Genomic DNA, 22,263 nt, shown 5'->3' with positions numbered 1-22,263 from the left:
AAAATGCCTGATGAATTTTTTGACCTGTGCTTCCATGGATAGCAAGGCATCCAAGGTCACTCCCAAGTTCCTGGCCTGGGGCATGGTGACCAGTTGTGTCCCAGCCAGGGTGAGCAAGCATGCTTCCTGGTATGCCCCCCTCCTACCCAGCCATAGGACCTCCCTCTTGGAGGGGGTGAGTTTCAGATGACTCTGTTTGAGCCATCTAGCAATGGCTTCCAAATATTTGGTGAATGGGCCCAGGGGGGAGCCCAGTCAGCTGTCCATGAGGAGATAGAGCTGGGTGTCATCAGCATACTGATGACAGCCCAGCCCTAAGCTCCAGACCAGCTGAGCCAGAGGGTGCATAAAGATATTGAAGAGCATGGGGGAGAGCACCGCCCCCTGAGGAACTCCACAAGGGATCCAAAAGGGGCACAATATCTCTTCCCCCCCTGCTACCATCTGGAACAGATTATGGAGGAAGGAGTTAACAGCTGAGAGCTGTACCCATGTCCAATAACTCATAGTTGACCATGTCAAAAGCAGCCGACAGATCGAGCATAATGAGAGTTGACCAGTTATTAACCTTTCCTGGCTGAGAACTCCCTCTTGATTGTGGCTAAACTACAAAGGTGGGTCATTACTGGCTGAGGGCCCTGACTTACTCATAAGTAAACATTCCCAGGGCAGGGCCCATGAATTACTTATGAGTAAGCATTCCTAGGGTAGAGGCTTTTCCTGGCCACCCTGGGTCCAAGAGGGCCAGCAGGGAGCCATTTCTGGGTCTCCCACAGCTCCTCTCCAGAAGGTATACAGAGGCTACTCCAGAATGTGGCTTGCTTCCCCCCCCCCCCCCCCCGTTTCCTGTGAGTGAAAGAGGCCCGGCAGCCAGGGCAACTTACTGGCAGCAGAGCATGTTCTGAAGGCTGGCTCCTCTTCTACCCACCAAACTTCTGAAACAGACAGAAAACTGGAATCAGAAAGCTGATCCCTTATTAGCCTTTCCTGGCTGAGAACTTTCTCCTGATTGAGGCGAAGATGAAGAAGAGTTGGTTCTTATATGCCGCTTTTCTCTACCCGAAGGAGTCTCAAAGCAGCTTGCAATCATCTTCCCTTTCCTCTCCCCACATCAGACAGCGAGGTAGGTGAGGCTGAGAGAGCCCTGATATTACTGCACTTTCAGAACAGCTTTATCAGTGCTGTGGCGAGCCCAAGGTCACCCAGCTGGCTGCATGTGGGGGAGCGCAGAATCAAACCTGGCTTGCCAGATTAGACGTCAACACTCCTAACCACTACACCAAGCTGGCTACACTACTAGGGCAGGCCATTCCTGGCTGAGGGCTATCTCCTATTGGGGAACTATTTCCAGGGTAGGGGAGAATCAGGTAAGGAGTGACTAATCTGCATGCAATTTGAGCTAATTGAGCTAATTTAAATTGATTGGCCCTCATTGGCAGAGTGTGATTTGAACTGATTGGTCCTCATTGGGAGTGTGCAATTTGAACTGATTGGCCCTCATTGGCAGACTGCTCTGTCTCTATTGGTGGCACACCCTGAGGGATGGGCAATGGGGTAGTGAGTGAGCGGACAGTTTGTATTTTATAATGTTTACTGATTTGTTACTTTGCTCAGGCTTTCTGTAAGCAGTAAGTTGTCAGGTCAGTGTTGCTTGCTGTTCCCCCCCACCTCAGAATCCCATCAATAAGCCCTGGACCTGTTTGTATTACTATATTGTTTACTGTTATACTGTGTTGTTATTTGGTTACAATTATTAGTTATCAGTTATACATGTTCTACAGACTGTTTTATGTATTGTTCTCTGTTATAATGTAAACCGCTCTGAGCCTCCGGGGAGGGCGGTATAGAAGTATGATAGATAAATAAATAAATAAATAAAAATAAACTCTGGCTATGACAGCCAACCCAGGAACGCCTGACTTTTGACAGCACTTCAGAAATTAAAAGAAAAAGGTTAAATGGAGAATGGTGCAAAAATAAAAGCAGAGATGACTTCTTTGGAATGTGTAAACAGCAAAGAGGCAAAAATGGGTTCGCTGTGGGTTATAAAAAACTTTCCCCAATTAATTTGGCTATTTAATAGCTGCAGTTCTAGTGTAATATAATGGTATCAATAGTCATTAAAATCTTCAACATTGTAAACCAATTTTTGAACTCTTAAACCAACTTTGTTGAAAAAGGCTTCATCTGAACTGTATTATAAAATATCTTATTTACTTAACCTTTTAAAACTGATCTCATTTGTCTATGAACTTGAGGGGCAGTTAAGGACCAACATTCCTTCCACAGTTAATAAAATGTCACATTTTTCCTATGCAGTCTTAGAGTTTAATTAATTTTAGTCTAGGATAATCAGCTTTTTTAAAAAAGTGAAGGACTGTAATAAAATTGTTTGTGCTTTACAACCAGCTCCTAATATTTTGCTTACATATACAGCTCCATGCATAATGTAGGTATGAACTAACAAATTTCTATTTCAAAATGGATTTTAAATAATTTTGAAGGCTGGAATTTTGTAGGCTGGAATCTAAATAATTGAGCATACAACCAAATCTAGCATGCTTAAAGTTAGGGAAATGTGTCTGCCTCATAACTGTTTACAACAGAGAGATTATGTTTATTCAATGTGGCATTCTTGACTAAACAGGTGTTCACTTCATCCAGCAATGTGGAAAGTAACTGTGAGAGGAATAACAATGTTGAAGAGTAAATGTGTGATCCTGAATTATTACAAAAATTGAGAATCTGAGAAGTGTTCAGAATTTTAAGTTGGGTGGAAAATAAGAATGGCAGGGCAAGTGATCAATGTGGCACTAGACAATGGGAGCAATCCTAAGTAGAGTCCTATTTTATGCTCTGGGGCTTATTGTCAAGACAGTGTTCTTTGAAGCCAGTATTTTTTCACTGTACCTTTTCCAGCCTATAAAATACTGCATGCTTTTATTAGGAACTTTATGTTACTTAAAAGTTAATTTTTGCATTGGAGTGCAGGGTTGTGAAGTCATAAAGATTAAAAACAAACAAACAAAATATTTTTGAAAGATTTGTGGAAATTCCTGCATTATATTGTGGCATCAGCCATATACGAAAAAAAATTGCTTATTATACAATGCAGAACCTTTGACGGTTTAATTTATGCTTTCCTATCAAGATGTGTTCTAGCGTTAGAGTTGCCAGCTGCCTCCCCACCCCAGCCGTCGATGGTTGCCACATCTAGGCAGAGAAACTCCTGGAGATTTGGGGATGGAGCCTAGGGAGAAGGGACCTCAATGAGGTTCAATGCCTTCCAAAGCAACCATTTTCTCTAGGGAAACTGTTCCCTGGAGTCTGGAGATGAGGTGAAATTCTGGGGGATCCCCAGGTCCAACCTGGAGGTTGGCATCCCTACACAATTCAGTTTTGGATTGGGAAATGAGGGAAGGACAATGGATCTGTTTTCTTTTACACTGCTTTATAAGCCAGAAATATATGCCCTTTCCAGAATTAGATGCTTTGGCTAGAATACTAAAGAAACCATCAATGAAATTACATCATTTAAACAGCAAGTTCTATGCCTTGGTTTTTTAAAATCCCCCAATCACCTTGTTACTGAAAGTCTTTGAGACAGATGAGGATTAGTTTTAGCATGCAGTTCTTTCCTTCTGTTTTTCAACTGTATAATTTAAGGCAAAGGCCAAGAGTTAATGTCAATCTGTGTGCAGCACTTCTTGAAGAGAGCCTATTAGTTGATATTTTTGAAGTGGCAGAAAGGAAGCACCGGGGCAGTGTCCTTCCTGGCTCTGGCTGGCTTCCTGTATGCTTCCGTGATGGCTGGTGACAATTCAGACACCGTCTCTCATAACATCATCCCCCTGGGCTTTGGGGTTTTTTTTTCAGTTTGTGCTCTCTGCTAGCCAGTCAGTTGTGCTCTCTGACTTACATGTGATAGAGGAGGGTGGTGATGGAAGACACCATAGTGACTCAGATTATGATTTCGTTATTTCCAGCTTCTGCTGGAAATACACCTGCTTAATAATGCTGTAGCAGGAGTGATTGCGTAGCATTGCAAGACTGCAGTCTGCAAAGGATCCTAGATATTCCCATTGTGGTTAAGGATTCACAGGCCTTCTGTGATGGCTGGGCATTTTGCCAGGATCATCCCTCATAGCCTTCACAAACTCCTTCTAGACTCTGGAATTCCCATGTACTTTATAGTTAGACTGTTTTGGTTGATGTCAGCCTAAATTCTGTCTCATGCAGCAAACCAAAGCTGCCCAGTGTTTACATTTTTATAACTTTGGCCTGTGAATTGGGCAATTCTTTACTCACATTCCAGTGCATGGAAACCAGTGTTAATATGCAAACAGACTAATGTATACTTTAAAGAAGTTTTTAAGTATGAGAGAATAATGGAAAGTAGGAAGAGTAATTCCAGAGCATTATTCTTAACACTGATCATAATTTAGCACTTGATATTTGTGTATTTGCTCATAATTCAGTCCAGTTAGGACATAGAGGTAGTTCTTTGTTGAAAAAAAAAACTGTCTCAAATAAAAGCCGTTATCCCTTCATCATGTAACCATGCCTCTGCTTGGTTCTACTTGTTCCTTTCTTCCCTGGCTTTGCTATTGGAGGTGCCACTTTGGTTCGTCAAGTTGATGGAGCAGTGGAAGCCTTCAGCTCCACTAACAGCCTCAAGTGTGAACTGAATCCTTCATATGAGTGCTTGAACACATAGATGCCCAGTTTGTTCATGCCATTTCTCCTCTTCAGAAAATGTTTGTGCATGTGTAAATTCTGTGAATCAGACCTCTGTACAATAGAGCACAGAAGGAGAGAGCAGTTCATGCTAGAGGCTCTCTGCATGGAGGAGGTAAAGGACTCATGTCACTTCTTGATTCTGTTTCAGTACTACCCTGACTGAATGTATGAACCAAACGATGAGTCAGTAGATTGGAGGATTGTGCTGATGGTAGTTGTTTTGAAATTTAAAAATAGCAAAATATTTTATTTAACACAGAGGGGAAAGGTCAGGTGAATTCAAGGGTTGAAATTTCTGAGGTAAAACCAGTACATGAATAGACTTTAGGATTTCTGTTTCAGTATACTGCAAATTTCTTAAGCTTTTCACAGTGACTTAAATCTTTATGTTGAGAAGCTTCTGTTCCAATATTTCCCCAAAACATTTCAGTATACTTTGAGTATCCTTTAATTTTTGGTTTTCTGAAGGCTCGTGCACTCCAGGATGCAAACCCTTCTCTTGAAACACCATTACTTGTCTTGAGTTTTTAACTGATTCTTAAGGTCTCTAAAGACAGTTTATAACCACACTAGTCTAGGAATTTCTGCAGTCTTCAGAACTAACTCCTTGTTTGACTGGGTGGGGAAATTCTTCTCCAACTAGAAACTCTATCCCCCTTCTTTGGCCTGAATGGAAGTCTTAACCTGCTTCCCATGTCCTTGCCAACTTTCCCTCAGTTCTCCTGTCTGTGTTAAACTGCTCTCAGTCAGGGCTGAATCTCTCAGTACTTGACTTTTCTCAGCTAAGGCTGAAATCAGATACAAGGCAGAAATCTAATTGTCTCCTCAGCATTCAGCTCTCATGTCTTTCTCTGCTTAGCTGATGCTAACCAATCAGATTGTTTGGAGCAGTCTGTTACTCAAGGCTCTCTGTTGCTTTGAAGAATTAACTCTTCATAGTCCTTCAGCTGTTTGTACAGCATTTCTAAGCTTTTAAAAATATCATTCCATCACAACAAGTAATAATATTTGCATTTATCTTTGTATATGCAATAATTTAGTCCTATAAGTTCTGTCTCTATTATTATCCTCATATTTTAGATAGGAGGCTGAAAAACTGTGGCTTGCTAAAAGCTGTAGGAAGTTTGTAGATGAGCTAGGTCAGAAAAACTTCTAGAATCCTAAATAATTCTCTTTTGCAGAAAAAGAAATCTGGGTGTTATACGTTTTTAATTTTAAAAATTGCAGCGGCATTATCAACTAATGATATCAGTCATGATACATGTTGGTTTAGTGTAGAGACTGGGATGGGTCAGGGAGTGGAGTTACTAGCTAAAGCTCTCTGCTTAGCTGCTGTGGGTGGTGTCGACTCTCATGGGGTGCTGAGCTTACAACTGGGTAGTAGTAAAGAAAGTGGATATGAGAGCAATCACTGCAGCTCCTGCTGCCATGCCACCAACTAAGTGCTTCCAACTCCTACTTTTTCTTTTGGTCATGGCTGCCAGAAGTTTGGCTTTAACAATAATGGACTGGAGTTGGCAAAAGTCCTTCCCATTGGGTAGTGACTTGGATGTAGTTTATTCTTGATACATAATATGTACTGGGAATCAGCAATAAACGGAAGGTTGCCAAAGCAGGCCAAGCATGGTCTGTGTTAAGCAGTTTATGTTCCATTTGGCTAACACAGATGCAAAGTATATGATAGCTGCTGTTTAAAAACCTTATTCGTTTTTGTTTATAGATGTGTCTCCATAACTAAATTACATGTCCGGGTATTAATGGGACAGTCTTTGCCCATTGTACCCAATTTTGTGTTCTTGGAAGTTCTTTCTGGATGCATGCAAGTGTTTCAGTTTTCATTATGCTAATAAAAACAGTTTTAATGATGGTTCAATATCCCAGAAATATTGTTGGGTTTTAAGTGGAGTGTTGAGTCTCAACTGTATGTGGCATGTGTATGGAGAGTAGTTGGCTGCTGTTTGCTCAAAGAATGCGGACAGTGCTTCTTGTTCAGTGACTGATCAACGACCATCAGAATTAAATTGTCCTTTTAAAAATAAGCACCACAATACTCTGTGGAAGTGAGGGAAAAGAACTCCCCCATCAGCATCAAAGCTGAACCAAATACCCAGTGTGAAAGTCAATTAATCTTTTGAGTTTACTTGATTAGCTGAGTGGCAGCCTTATTAACTGTATAATGCCATCCATTTGGGATTCTGGATGCCTGACTGTATTGTAGAGTTTCTAAAGCAGCCTTTCTCAACTTTTTTTTACCATTGAGAAACCCCTCAAATATTCTTCAGGCTTTGAGAAACCCCAGAAGTAGTGCGATGGTGCAGAATATGGCAGAGAAGCACAGCTGTGCAGATGCCCACCTGGGGGCCCTCCCCTTCCTACCCCCTCCAGGCAAATCATTGGCCATTTTGGAAAGGGAGCAGGTTGACATAACCATATATCACCCAATAACTGTTTAACATACTTAAAATATATAACACATTAATTAACTCCCACCCATTCAGGAAAACGTTCCAGAGCCATCAAGAAATCCCGGGATTTCACAATAACTTGATTGAGAGAGCCTGCTCTAAAGGTTGAGAAAAAGACAACTCTAAGCATCAGCACAAAGAATAGGATTTAGGTCCATAGAATATGATTGGAATTTATAACATAAAAACATTCTTCCACTTCTCTATATGCTGCTGCCTGCCAATGCTCTGCTGAAAAAAAGATATTTTTCACAATATCTATCAGATGTGTACTACAGTCTCCTGTATATTGGTAGCCCTGTAGAAATATCCTGGCAATAGTTTTCATGACAAACTTCCCTAAAACAAAAAACACATACAAAACATGAGACTGAAATATGATAAAAATAAACCATACAGCTTTTTTGTGGGTCTTTTTGTACATTAATGTTGCATTTTTAGTTCAGGAGATAGAGCATGATTCCTGACCACTAAAGCTGGTTTTCCGCTTAATGTAAGTCAACACTTCAGCTATGTGTGCAGCATCAGAAAAAGTGAATTCAGCTCTCTAAACACTGAGTTTTTGAACTTCTATGTAACTTGATGATGCATTGATTATCTATGCACTAGAGACTCAGAGAACTTTGTTTTTGGTTGTACCCAGTTTCTTGAATCCTTAAAATAAAAGCCTTTCATTCAGCTTGTTTGAAAATATCCCATGTTAAAACTGTGTACCATGTGAAACTGAAGGAAAATAATACAAGCATATGTAGTTGTAGCACCTATATTCTAGTTATTATTTTAAAATGATCTTCTGAAAATACTAAGCAGATTACAGAGGAAATGGCAAAAAACTGGGCATTGGCTTGAAGTAAAATGGTCAAACTGAAAATCATATATGAGTACAGAGGCCAGTAGCATTTAAAATCCTGCCTTGGTCCTTATCTTCAAGGCCAAAGTTAGGAATGGAATAATTGGCTCATCATGAGAACCTGCAGCCCACAGGATGGGAGGAGGAGAATTAGAATTAGCAACTGGCTTCCCTCCCTTGCCTGGAGGAGATGGAGGATGGAAAGAGTCTGAGACTGGAGTAACTTACCCCCAGCAGAGCTTTTCAGAGAGGCCAACACTTCTTCTGTCCATCAAGGAGGAAGAAGAGAACAGAAAAGCCCCATGAATGGCCATGATTAGTAGTGTTCTCTCCCTACTGGCTGCACACTCCCAGGGCAGGCCAATCAGGTAAGGATTGAGTTGTCTGCATGCAATTTGAACTGATTGGAACTCATTGGCAGAGTGCAATTTAAATTGATTGGCCCTCATTGACAGAGTGCAATTTACACTGCTTAGACCTAATTGGCAGAGTGCAAATTGATATGATTGGCCCTCACTGGCAGAGTAGTATCTCCCTATTGGCAGCACACCCCCAGATCCAATCAGGTAGGCAGTGAGTTAGCTGGACACAACTTCAACTTTATAATGTTTATTGATTAATGTTAGTGACAGTGGTGATATTTAGTGATGTGGTTGAGCAGCACTCAAATTCAGCTAGGCAGCACTTCAATAACAGACCCACATAACCTGTCCTGTAACTAAGGTTGTCAAGCCTTTGGTGTTTGTGGGATTTCCCTCCCCTAGGTCCTGTTGCCTGCTGCTATCTTCTGGTGATTCCTAGAGCTACTGTTTGTCACTCTAGAAATCACCAGGAACTCTATGGCAAGAACCTCCTGTAAGTACATAAGCCTTACCTTTAAAAAAAAAAATTCCTCGGGGTATTGCCTTTCCTCCATAACTGTCCTGCCAGATACTAAGTAAGATGTCCACATCTAAAAAAATGTAGATTCTAAAACTAAAAAACTAGATTTAAGAGAGCGCTAAGTCAAGTGATAGCTTATATAATAAAGAGTAGTTTGATGTAAGTTGTGTCACTAGTTGATTGTTAATGAAAAAATCAGGCTAGCCTTTGGGACTTTAAGCGTAATAATTTCTCTGAGTAGGGACATTTCTTTGTGAGTCTTGTGTACACAGTGTAGGCATGCAGAAAAAGGTATACTGAAACTGCCGCTCATGAGAATCACTCGAGTAAATCATGGTTCCAACATGAGAAAACAAAATCTTATTCAAAGATTCTTTTAATCTGTTTTTCTCTTGATATTTTAGCTTTGATGGTATTTATGGTTTTACGAGCTTAGTTTATTGTCTGCAGTATTTCACATTTATCTAACTATAACATGCAACAATGCTTTTGACTTTGGTTTGTATCCCTTGTTGAGGTTTTGCAACATGTTAAGTTTTTGGTACTTGTTCTTTTTTTTTAGAACTGTTCCTTATGTAAGATAATTAGTAATATAACGGCACTGATCTCTTAATTAGGTAGGCCATGTCCAGGAAATATGTATTTCAATCAGAATTTCAAAATGGTTGTCCTTGCAAATAATGAGTTAAATGATACACTGTATTTTTGTAAGAGGAAATATAGTTTCAGTGAGATTAAGTACCCCTTTCCCATAGTTTAAAGGTTTGTATCACTCTTGAATTGATATTGTGCTCCCACTCTGGATTTTGGGACAGGCCTCCTACTGTAAGGTGTGCTTTCTCAGGAGTGATTGTTATAGGTTATCTATTCAGCTACCCACTTAGCCGAAGCAAATAAAATTAACAATTCCTCTCCATTGTTGTGTTAATGTCCTTTTTAAATTATTTGTGGACATTTTACTTCTGAGTCCAGTAAATGAATGGTGTGTGGGGGAGTGACTGTGATAACCTCAACACCATACAACCGAGTACTATTTGATTAGCAAGTGTGAAATACTGTTGGTGGGATGGGGGTGCTTGTGAGCCTCAGAAGTGGAACTGTGTGCTACACTGTCTTTCTGGGGTGAGTAGGGAACCTTGTATGCTTTACAGCTTCTAGAACTTAGCTGCAGATCTTGGCTTACACATTATTGCCTTGTACTGCTTTATATGGGGAGGTACAGAGGAGGCCAGATGTCAGACCCAGGATCTCTCGCAAGGTAAGTGCTGGCTCTGCCTCTGGATTCTTTCTCTCTGCCTCCAAGATGGTACCCCTACTCTGCTCTGGCAGTGGAAGAGGATGCAGTGACAATATTGCATCTTTTCCAGCCCAGCTGTATCCACTTATGGTCAGGCTGAGAGACACATGAAACCAACCCCCAGCAGTGTTTGGTCTAGGGCCAACAGCCCATTTGCCACAGCAGCCCATTTGCCAGCTCCATAGCGATGTGCCTAAGTGCTTCATCCCAATTTTGTAACCATTTACTTGTAGGGTCTTAAATCAGCAAGAATCAAGACATTAAAACATTTTTAAAAAGCATTTTAAGTGTATATCTAAAATATTTAATAGTACAGTAGAAATATATAGACATAGGCCTCTTCTGCATACTGACTTTACTCCTAATCTTCTGTGTGCTTAACCTCCAAGTTTTGGAAATGGCTTGGTATTGAGCACTCAGCAATTTGCCCATTCCTCCTGCACCCACTATACTATTTCCTGCTTTAAATTTGTTGTTCTTCACACTGGGTTACAATCCAATTTTAAAATTCAAGGGTGGCGGACATCAGCAATGTTGTCATTGCTGCCATCAGATCAGCTTCCCCTTTTAAAAACATTTGCACAGGTGCACTAGAGATACTGTGCTGCTATGCAAAATTGAGATCTATCACCTAACATGGCACTTGCTAAGCCTGCTGTGCTTTCCCCCCAGGAACATCATTGAGAAGGGCCATGAGGTGTATAAATATTTTTCACATTATTTTACATGTAATAATATGGTGAAAATATTGGGATTTTCATACTCTCAAGTAATCTACTTAGGGACAGGGTTTTGCAAGTTATGGATCAGGGTGGCTAGTTTTTTGGTTTAGTTGGACTGTTAGGGCTCCAGAAGATGTTGCAACATCATTGGAAAGGGCCATGGGTGTATAAATATTTTTTTCACATTATTTTACATGTAATAATATGGTGAAAATAACGGGATTTTCATACCCTCAAGTCGTGATTTTCCCCCAGGGTATTGAGCCTACCCCATAAAAAAAGACCAGTGCAATATGGCTATTGATCATTTTAGGTAACATGTTAATGAAAGTCAATTGCAACAAAACACAAATAAGAGTGCCATATACAGTAAAATAATGTGAAAATCCCCCCTCACACACACTGCTGGCTCCCTGGGTGAAAGTAACAATAAAAGTAGTCTGGCATAATTTGGATTACTAAAACCAACGGCAGAAAAATACAAGGAAAGGGAGACATGAAATTGTGTGTGCTGTTGAAGAAATCAGCAAACTGGCATTAAAGAAGAAACTTTTTGACCTTATCATGGAAGAGAACACAAGCAAACACTGATGACATTGCTATAATGCAAGCAAATGGATTACTTGGGGAGCAGGCTCAGAGTTTACAGGAAACTAATACAAATAACTTGCTCATTCTCCTCAGCTCATCTTCAGGGTATATAACTGGAGAAAACAGCAAGCAGTATTCAATACTGCTCCAACCCTCTAAAGCAGAAGGCAAGGCATTGCATAAAGAAATTAGCAAGAATATGGACAAGGGAAACAGTCTTATTGGTTCCATCTTGCTCAATATCATCTGCAGGTTGCAGTCTTTCCCAATACCTACATTCCAAGATCCATTAACTGGAGATGCTGTGGACTTAATCCAGGACCTTCTATGTACAGAACGTGTTGGCCATGTGTGAGCATTTCCTTCTCCTTAACAAAGGAGATATGAATTTTCCACTGGCAACTTGGAGTTAAACAGATGGGTATTGTTAAACATGGGTTGGTCCTTTGTATTCCGTTAAATTATAGCCTTATTTATTTAATTCATGGTTTCTTCTGGGATATGGGGAACACTGGAAACTACTTTTGTCAAGCATTGGAGAGGGATGCAATAAACATCTGGGGGATCTGCCCATTAACATCTGTTTGGTCAAGGAGGTCAAAACAGCTATACTAAGGATCTGACTCATACTTTCTAAAATGATGATGAAGGAAGATAAAAAAATGTAACTGAGATGATTGTGATGCCATTATATAGTTAGATGAAGATACTTTAGTATCCATTATTTTTATAATAAACACCTTATAAAAGGTTGGAAAAGGAGAAACATCCTTCCAACTTAATGAATGAAATGTGACCGTGGGAGCCCAGTAAGTTGGGATCTGTGGTGTGCTCTATTTTCCTGTTTTGCATGCACTGCTATTATGGAAATGTTCTTGTGAAGTTTCAATTACTTCCACATTGTTTGGATGGAAACCAATGATACTCTCTCTCTTCCTTGCAGCCTTCTGTCACTCTATTCTTTTCACATCCTGTTCTCTCTGGGGTACATGATCTGGGGCAGATATTTGTTCTTTAATTTTGTCTTGATATTCATGCTTTCCATTAGTTGTACTTATGTGATCAAAAAGGCCAGGGGTTTTGGCTGAGCTCTACTGCTCCTATATCTAGTAATATAAAATTATGCATATTTGCTCAATGTTATTACTAGGACTGCATTTGCAACTTCTGAGATTTCTAACCTCATTAACATGAGCCATTCCTTACTCCAGAGTTAATTGATTTCAATGGTTTTTATGTGATTATTTAAGTAGCATTGTTTTATTCTATAACCGCTTCCCGATGGATTTGCGGTTAGTTATCCAGGAATTCTCATTTGAATCATACCTTAGGGGTTGTGTGACACTCCTTTATTATTCTTTTTTAGATTTCCTGATCAATATGAGTAATCCTGTAAAATTTCAACTGAGTTTTTGACTGATAATGGGCAAATCCCCATCATGTTCTTGGAATTTAAATAGAACTTCCTCTGATTTTCTCAGTAAACCTATAAATTAAATTCAGATTCTACATATGTTGTCTCAGCAGAAATGAAAACAGTAGCTTTACTTGTAAGACTGCTCTAAAAGAGATAAAGATGGTAAGGAATGTTTTATTTCTTTGTATCTACATGTTACTCATATTTATAACTTTAAAAGCTCATGCTACCACACATTGTAAGCACTGAGGTATATTTATAAAGCTGGTCAGTTTCACAGAGAAGGCACCAGTTTGGTTCTGCTCTTGTTTGTGGGTATTTTCCAAATGGGGACCAGAGCATTTTCTTCTGGTTATTTTCTCACAAAGAATGAAATCCAGCCTTTTTTTGATCCATTCTCTGATCTGATCGTACCATTCCCATTATTCAGTAAAGTTCAAACCACATGTGACACTCAGTTGTGTGATTCTTAACAATTTGTTTTTTAGATGCAAAACACGCTTGGAGGCTGCAAACAAGAGAAGAAAGACACTGAGGGGCTGCTTAACCCGTTCTCTTTCTGATCTTTAGAAGCAATCCTAACCAGGGCAGAGTCTGCACTTACTTTGTTTATTCCATTGTCAATCCTGTTGAATTCAGATCGCTTTGAAATCAGATCTTCTTCTCCCCCCCCCATTGAAACAGGAAAGTCTTCTGCACGTGGTTAGGGTAGTTCAGAAGGGGGGGGGAGCCAAGCCTCTTTCTTTCTTTTCTTGAAGGGGGGGGAGAGGAGCCAGGCAGGGAGCCTCTTTCTTTTCTTGGAGGGGTGGGGGAGAGGATCGAAAAAGGCAGAGGAGGGAGGAAAAATCCAGGACCGACAGAAGTTGAGAGAAATTAGGGGCTTCTCCTTTAAGGCAAGCGTGTCACATGACCAGGTGTAGGCAAGCGTGTCACATGACCAGGTGTAGGCAAGCATGTCACATGACCAGGTATAGCCTATCAGAGGTTCTCTACCACGGAGCTTTCTTTCCCAATCTGGATATTGAGGATTAAAAGCACTCTAAGATATCGCACAATAAAGGTAGGGTCACTCCAGATCAATCCTTCTTGCTGCAGAAGGAAAATTTAAATCACCCAAAATCCAAACGGAAATCGCATTCTGTGTAGAGGGCAGGGACTGAATCGATCTGGGGTTGGAATAAAAGCTCCGTGCAGTTTACACCCAGGTCTACTGAAATATAAACCCTGTTTACTTCAGAGTGGCTTACTTCCAGGAGAGTGAGCCCAAGATTGCAGTTTTTTGCTGCTTCTAATCATTCCTTCACCAAGTTGGATTCTCGCTCATGGAGAAAAGGATATGGGAATTTTTTCCTCATTGGGGTGCCAAAAATCACACAACTGAGTATCAAATGTATTTCAGCCTGAGTTGTTAAAGCATTCCCAGGAGTTCAGCCTGGTCTACTGAAGAATGAGGTGGTAACTTGGATCATACCGCTTCAGTTTGAGGTGTAAATACCATTTTAATGTTTTATTCTGTAAAAAACTCCCTACAAAGTGCAATAGGAAAAGAATTTGAATGCAACCTCTCCTCCCATGTCCTACTTTTCTGATTGCAGTGGTTTTTAAGTTCAATATTGAAAGCAGTATCCCACACATGTAATGTGAAGTGGTACAACCCACTTTACCACCTCCTCATTATCCTGTATGTATAGACCTAACTGTAGTTATGGGAGATAAAAACCTTGACTGATTATGCATGACAGTAGCCATGCCAGGCTGCTGCCAGGTCCTTGCGTCAGGGTGGCATGCCCCACTGCTTCCCATGTATTCACAGGGGAGGGAATCCACCGGTATATGTGGATAGCCTGGAGCTGGAAAGCCTGGTGCACTGCCTGGTGGCAGCAGGAGGGAGTAGGGGGCATGGTCCCCCACCGCACAATGGCAGGGGAGCAGCATGCCACTCTCCCAACAAGGTGGAGGTGAGGGAACACACCGGCCAGCTCCATGGCTCCATGGAACTGACAGGGGCGTGTGGTGTCCCTGCAGGGACACCATAGGTTTGGGGAGGAGCTTGGCACAAAGGCCCAGTTCCTCCATTATGCACAGCACTGGCCTGACTTAGCCCCCAATGGTGCCTGCAGCATCTCAGAGAATGTGGAAGAATCCATGTTCCATACCGTGGGCCATCTGTGGACCTGAGTTGGGCCAGGGCTGGGCAGCAGCTGGGATGGCAGCAAGGTCTGACATAATGGGAGGGATTAGCCCCGCAGCTCTGTTGCTGCCAACCCAGGCATTTCACCCCATGCATAATCGGTCCTTGTGTGGCATAGTAAACTTGGTGGCAGACTGATTTTTAAATTCCTGTTTTTCTGAGCATCCTACTTGAACCAATGTAATATAATTCTAATGAGAGTTATCACAACAGACTTTGGGCTGGAATAAGACATGACAAACCAATGTTGGGTATGAACAAGGTCACAACTTTATTACCTCCCACAGGAGGGTTGGCATAGTGTGGGAGAGGAGGCCTGACCTCGCAGTCAGTGGACTGTGTCACATCCCACGGACTCAAGAGGCACCCTGAGATCCACACCATTCCCCACTGGGAGAGCGGATCCTCTTGCCTACTGGAATCTGCCGCTAGGGGAAGTAACCTGTGTGGGGGGAGCCGAAGGGTGCAAACTTCAGTTGGCTGCCCCCAGGCCACCTGGCAAATAAGCCCCTGGCCACTGAGCAGCATCAGCTGTGCTCATTTACATGCCATCTCATATGGAGGCCTCAAACCTCAGAAAGTCAGATTGTACATCAAACAACGTGCCAACAGGGTCCATTCCATACAAACCTGCAACTGTGGTGAAATATTAACCATGAGACATCCATCTCAGACACTGAACAAGACTGTTTTCACATTAACACAGGATGGGAGAGAGGAAAGCTGTTCTCTGCGGCAACCTGGGCAAATAGGCTGGGACCCACCTTGCTTCCTGACACCACACACGCTGCCCAGACACAGTGCACACTACGGACAGGCTGCTGGGGTGGTTGAGTCCACCTCCAACCGGCCCTCCGTGGCATCAACACGCAGCCGAAGTGAGTTTCAGCCAGGTTCTGAGGAAAACATAGCTAGTAGCAAGACTATTATGTTGGGCACTATTGCAAGACTATTATGTTGGGCACTATTATGTTTGTAACAAAAAGATAATCTTTGCCATTGTAATTAGTATGTGTCACAACTCAAATAATGGCCCAATAGATAAAACAGTTTGCAATCTCTCATTTTTGGACACCAGAAAAATGAGACAGTCCTTCTGCTGACTTGTCAGGGAACTGTGGAGTCAACACTCCAGTTGGCCAATTGTTGTCAGGTTTTTAAATCAATGTCAAGACTTGATGTTAAAAGGGAAAAAGGCATACAGTTTCAACAAACTGTCATTATGTTTCATGGGGCTCAGAAAAGTTTTATTTCTTATGCTTACTTGATTACCATCAGTTTTCTGAGGTTTTCTCAGCTTGTCTCTAAAACCACTTAATGTATTTCTGTGTCAAAATGGGTGATAAATGATCTAGGTTGTAGAGTATTGTGTTCTGGATACCATCTCTCAACTGACTGTGATGTTAGGGAAAAAATCATGGCCGAGCAATAATTACAGATGTACAAATTTAACTGTTGCTATTGATAATGGAAAAAGCTTTAGCAGTATGGTGGTTTTCCACAGCTGGAAAAAGAAATTCTGTTATAACTCACAAGAGGAGTCACAAGAGTGGCTATACAGTATCCTAAAGACAAGATATGCTTTCTTCTGTGGATACATTTATTCAATGTGTAAAAATTGATCCCAGAGACATGACAGTGAACTAATTTTTCAACAGTACAATCAGAAAAAAAGTGAGACCTTTCTAAGCCCACTGACTTAATCTTGTAAGTAGATTTGTAGAATTGTAAGAAGAAAAAGGGGAATCATTTGGCTTGGACTAAAAGACTCAAGAGTGGAACTGTGCTCCTGTAAAGAATATCTGTCACCTACTACAGTGGCTGGCAGGGGCTCCTGGGAATTGTAGTCCATGGACATCTGGAGGGCCGCAGTTTGATTACCCCTGCTCTAGATCTTCAATAGAAATGTACCTCCACTGTTATGTTGGAACATATATTATTGCCAGCATACACACCTTGTCTTCTGGAAGTCTCATACCGTATACACCCGCATATAAGCCGAGGCACCTAATTTTTCCACACAATCTGGGCAAACTTATTGACTAACATATATGCCGAGGGTGGGAAATGCTCCATCATCACAGCCTCTCCCATCCAGCATTGCCATTCCTTTTGCCATTGAAGGCAAAAGGGAAAAAAAGAGTCCCTCAGTCAAAGCGTCCTACAAGCTGCCAGAGCAAGCTCAGCTTTCAGTACACATTTGCAAAAGGCAATGCAACGACTGGCTGGCTGGAGCAGGCGTTTATTTCAACTACCCTATCTACCTGCATATAAGCCGAGGAGGGTTTTTTCAGAGTGAAAAAGGTACTGAAAAACTAGGCTTATACGTAAGTATATAGGGGATTTAAAATTAGATACCTAACCTTTGGTTCTCTTAATTTTTCTATTACTTCTAATTGTGAATTATTTATATAAAAAGCTATTCTGTACATTTTGTTTAGCGCTAAAGCAAGATATACTTTTCCTATTTTTTAATATTTAAAATATGTTCCTGTTTCTGTATGTGGGTTTCTTGTAGACATAAAATACCTGTATCTTGCTTTTTAAGTTCGTTGAAAATTTTCATATGTTTCATAGAACTGAGCTCACTAATATTTGATAATACCATTTTTAATCTATTAATCTATCAATTTTGTCTCAATGTTGACGCCATGGCTGTTTTTTCTACTGAGCTTTACTTTGTGTTGTTTGAAGATTTTTCTTCAGTTCCTTAATGTGGATCATCTGCTTGCAGTTAGCTTGAGTTGTTCTTCTGTTTTGATTACTTTTGGTAAGTATACCTCTATTGAAAATGGCATTTTTGACTGGTATTTTATTTACTTCTCTTGTAGAATCTGACTTAAAAAGTCAAAAACTTCCCTTTTCTTGTTGGTAGACCCAAACAACACACTTGTTGGTAGACCCCAAAAAATCTGCACTTCCTTTTCTGCTACTTCAAATGGAGATTCTCTTTGCTTCCTTTAGACTTTTTCTGCACGGGGAATAAGGCCTGGACCAGCACTCATCTGGCAGTGGGGCATATCCCCACTTCCACATGATGTTGTCACCAGCCCAATTCAGTCCCTTGTTGCCCCACAGCAAGGGAACATGGATTCTTCTGGTGTTCCCTTCCCTGCCATAGGCACCATTAGGGTCTATGTTGACCCAGGCCCATCTGGCAGGGAGGAGTAGGGGCTTCCAGGCCTGACTCCTCTCCCTGCCTTGGGATTACTATCATGTCTCGGAAGGGACACTAAATGCCCTAGGTGGCTCCATGATGCTATGCAGCGCTGCCAATCCACCTGGGGCATTTTTTTTTCCTGTTTAGGAATAGAATGCTTTGGCGTGCTTCGGCTGCTTTGGTGGCCATTCAAGCGCCGTGGGGGGGGAGGGGTGGTGATGACATGCCAGTCAGCGCATGCATGCAGGCATAGAGCTCTGTACCTGCATGTGGGCACTTGGTCACATACCGCCACTGGCATCACCCCTCCACCAGTTTGATGTAGTGGTTAGGAGTGCAGACTTCTAATCTGGCATGCTGGGTTCGATTCTACACTCCCCCACATGCAGCCAGCTGGGTGACCTTGGGCTCGCCACAGCACTGATAAAACTGTTCTGACTGAGCAGTGATATCAGGGCTCTCTCAGCCTCACCCACCTCACAGGGTGTCTGTTGTGGAGAGAGGACTGGGAAGGTGACTGTAAGCCGCTTTGAGACTCCTCCAGGTAGAGAAAAGCAGCATATAAGAACCAACTCTTCTTATTTTTCTTCTCTCACCCCCCCCCCCGCGCTGCAGCGCTGGCTGCCTCGGGCTTAAATGGCCACGAAAGTGGCCAACGCGCCCCAAAGCATACAAGACTACACCCTACCCTTGCTGCTTTTCTCACCTACCTTTCAGAAGACAGGCCGCAGACTTGCTGGCTAAGTGTGGGTGTAGTGGTGTTGACTTCCATTTAGCTTCTGGGGGGGGGGGGCTGTAAAACTTGCAGGAGGGGAAGTGCCATCTCCCCCCACTTTCTTGCAAGGCACAGTGTACTTCTTGGCCTCCTGTGCCTCCTGAAGTATGTGGAATTTAACCGCCACCCCATTTTTTAAATAAGACATATTCTTCTGTAAGCCTACAAGTCCCTCAAATTTGCAGAAACATCTGTTTAAGTGTGGCCTAAGTGCATATTTAGATATCTGCAGACTGGGGGAGACTTGGGAAATAGTATCTCCCTGATGATTACGATGATTCTAGATTAGGTGGAGTAAAAGAGCCAGACTGTAGCCTGAAACGCAGATAAACCCTATGGGATCTTGGGGGAAGTCAACCTAGGAACAATAATTATTTGACATTTTCTTTGAAAAACAGCCGAAATATTAACAACTAGGAACATATTTACAAGAACCAGATGCATTGTGAAATCTTCTGAACTCTCAGTCCATTCCAGGTATTTTAGCTGGATGAAACTATTACACTTGTGTGCCATTTTTAAAAGTCCCTAAGGTAGTAATGCTAATAGAGTTTTGTAGTGCTGCTTCTGGCTTAACTTGTTCTGGACTTTATTAACCTCCCTTTAGCACATAAATTGTGTTAATCTCCACTTATAAATGATACTAAGACATTTATAACTGGCATTCTTGAATACTGGGTAAAAGGTACTGGGAGCAGGATAAATTCTTTCCCCAAAAAACTATTTTCAGTTTTCAAAAACAAAAGTCCTAGGTTGTGTATTGTTGTGTTTGTGGACATAAAGAGACCTTGAGCTTGGGAACCGAGACTGGGATCCTGAATCCTTGCTGGGGATTCACTGGTCCTGGGATTTTAGTCAATCACTGGACAGACATTAAGGACCAATCACGGGCTTCTGATAACAGCCAATGGTAAGTCCTGGCAGGAGGCTCAAGAATGTATATAAGTTCAGCAGTTTTGGCTATCGGTATTCAGGGTTCTCTTGGGCCAATAAAGTTGTTGGTTGTTTGAAGCTGTCTGTGACATTATACTCCTCTGAGGTCACCATCCCTCTCAAACACCACTTTCCTCAGCTCCCAAATCGCTCTCCTACCCTGGAATTGGCAGCCCTGTCTTCTTCCTACCCAATAGTCGACTTACCTTTGTCTGACCCTGACCCTCTGTCCAGCTCCTCCACCCCTCCTCCACAGCCCCCCAGCAGCCTTTACTTAGGCAAACTAAGGCCCCTTTGGGCCTACCTTATATTAGGGAATCTTCAAGGACTAGTGGATATGGTAGGGAACTGTCAAGGACTTTTCAGGCACCAACCCACCTCTAAACTGCCTCGCATCTTCAGCTATATTTATTATTTATTTTCTTCATTTATACCCTCCTTCCAAAGTAGCTCACATTATTCTTTTCTCCTCCTTTTTATCTGCATAACAACCCTGTGAGATAGGTAGGCTGAAAATATGTGATTGGTTCAGAATCACTCAGTGAGTTTCCACAGCAAGATGGGGATTCCAATCTTGGTACCCTATACCCTACCTGATACTTTAACTGCTATACCACACATGGATTTCATAGGAAGGCTGCTGTTAATCAGTATTATTATTAGACTAGGAATAAAGCCCATTGTAGTAAAAATACAATGGGCGCTAGCAGTGATGAGAAAGAGAGAGGGGAGGTAGATTGGGGGCAGTGGCAGTGGCGAGTTATATGGGAGGGATCTCAGAGGGAGAGGGAGAGGCGAGGGTAGGGAGAGTAAAGGCAGCCTACCAGCGACAGCGTCGAGCGGCAGCGTCCTAAGGCGGTGGGTGAGGGTCGAGGGCGGCCGGTGGCTCGCCAGCAGCGAGGTGTGGTTGGTGGCCATTTTGTCTGGTGGCGCGGGCCGTTGGGGACTCGGCGGCAGCTTCTCCGTGGGCGCGGTGATGTCCGGGGGTGGTTGGCGGCTCGGCGGCAGGCTCACAGGCTCCGGCTGTCGATGTGTTGGGCGAAGGGCAGTCCTTCGAGCGCTCCGGGGCATCGTGGGCCGGCGGCGATGGCGAGTGAGCGTCAGCCTTTACCTGTTAGTGTCGCCGGCAGAAGGCAGAGTTGGGCAGGCGTGGCTGCGGGCGCCGGTGGCGCCGACAAGTGGTCTGAAGGCTTCTGTTGATGTCCAGAGTGGCGGCAGCGAGCCGGTAGCAGGCGGCGGGAGAAGGGGCGGCGCCCATGGCAAGTGAGCAGCGGTCTTCTCCCGGCCGCCGGAGTGGCCTCACCGCGTCTGCGATGCGGTATGGCTGCCCCAGCGGCCGGGAGAAGGCAGAGTTTGGGCGGCTGTGAGGGTGGAAAGGAGCCGGCTCCTTTCCCCGCAGCGTGGCGGAGGCAATGGCGGCCTCCCCATTGCCTCCTCGGTCTAGGATTGACACTTTGTGGCTCCTGATTCACTCTTCCAAGTTTTTATTCCGGACAGAGCCCGCCCTAACTCCCCACAAGCCCTTAGCGCTTTATTTAGTCCGCGGTGCCCGTGGCGCCGCGGGCGGTTTAAAGATTTATAGACCACCCTTCTGTGCAAGCAGGCTCAGTAGCAAGCAGACAGGCCTGAGTTACAGAGGTTGCTTCCAGGCCTAAGGTTTCCAATCTTCAGCTGGCACCTGGTGATCTCCCAGAATTACAGCTGAACTCCGGACAGCAGACATATGTCCCCCTGGAGAAAATTACTGCTTTGGAGGATGGTCTCTATGGGATCATATTCAACTGAGGCCTCCCTAGTCCCCAAGCTGTAACCCCCTTAGTCTCTACCACAAAATCTCCAGGAACTTCCCAAACTGGAGGTGGCAATACCAGCCAGGCCTGGCCCCAGCGTGCCCTCTGTCAAAGGCCAAAGTAGGGCTTTACCTCTCCTCCTGCCTTTTGCTAACAGAACCAAATCTTGGAACGTTGTGGTTGCCGAACAACAGCCACTGAGGCGCTCCTTTATCATTTTTGTCTTTTTAAAGCTTCCCAGTATATTTTTCTTTTTAATTTCACATTTTTTCAGCATACCCAGAGGCTCTGGAGCCCTTTTCAAGTTTGTAGAATGATCTGTCTTAGGAATTCACATCTTTGGTCACCGGATTTAAGCATCTCTAAACTGCGTTCCACGGTATAAATAAAAGGCTAAGGGGTGTGGGGGTGGGCTCAGTCTGGGATGGGGGAAAATGATTGGCCCCTTGG

General features: G+C 42.9%; 1 long non-coding RNA gene across 1 annotated transcript in view; it reads right to left on the bottom strand.

Annotated features, from left to right (window-relative positions):
• LOC143844236 (uncharacterized) overlaps positions 1–22,263 on the bottom strand; it is a 37,550-nt gene that overhangs the window by 4,057 nt on the left and 11,230 nt on the right. Inside the window, exon 2 of the long non-coding RNA XR_013233881.1 lies at positions 885–935. This is a non-coding gene — a long non-coding RNA (uncharacterized LOC143844236). The remainder of the gene's footprint in view (positions 1–884; positions 936–22,263) is intronic.

Source organism: Paroedura picta, chromosome 9 (assembly GCF_049243985.1).
Source record: "Paroedura picta isolate Pp20150507F chromosome 9, Ppicta_v3.0, whole genome shotgun sequence".
NCBI classification, from domain to species: domain Eukaryota; kingdom Metazoa; phylum Chordata; class Lepidosauria; order Squamata; family Gekkonidae; genus Paroedura; species Paroedura picta.
Note: the sequence above shows the minus strand (reverse complement) of the source record. Positions and strands in the feature narration are given on the sequence as shown.